General features: G+C 36.7%; 1 long non-coding RNA gene across 1 annotated transcript in view; it reads left to right on the forward strand.

Moving 5' to 3' along the window:
• The window catches only part of LOC138689339 (uncharacterized), a 34077-nt gene that overhangs the window by 33254 nt on the left and 515 nt on the right, over positions 1-308 (forward strand). The gene's annotated exons all lie outside the window — the stretch shown is intronic.

Genomic DNA, 308 nt, shown 5'->3' on the forward strand with positions numbered 1-308 from the left:
CTGAACTGGAATGAAAGCACTTCCCCCCGCATTACATTTGTTACGTTGCCTCTTTTCAAGTTTCACATCAGCTGTTCAGAAAGCTCTTTCTTGGTTGAGTGTCACTTACAGATTCTTGCTGCATGAGTCTTTTAGCGTAAAAGAATGAAATACTGGCAGGCTTAGAATTTTCATTGCTTTCCTTAAAACCTCAAACATGACAGTTATCAATGTCACTAATTCTTGCCCTGGCTTAAACACAGTTTTTGTCCTTTAAGACATTTTCATTTGACTAAAAAAACACTTTGAAAAAATGACTTACCTTTCAG

This window comes from Haliaeetus albicilla, chromosome 16 (genome assembly GCF_947461875.1).
Source record: "Haliaeetus albicilla chromosome 16, bHalAlb1.1, whole genome shotgun sequence".
Classification (NCBI taxonomy): Eukaryota; Metazoa; Chordata; class Aves; order Accipitriformes; family Accipitridae; genus Haliaeetus; species Haliaeetus albicilla.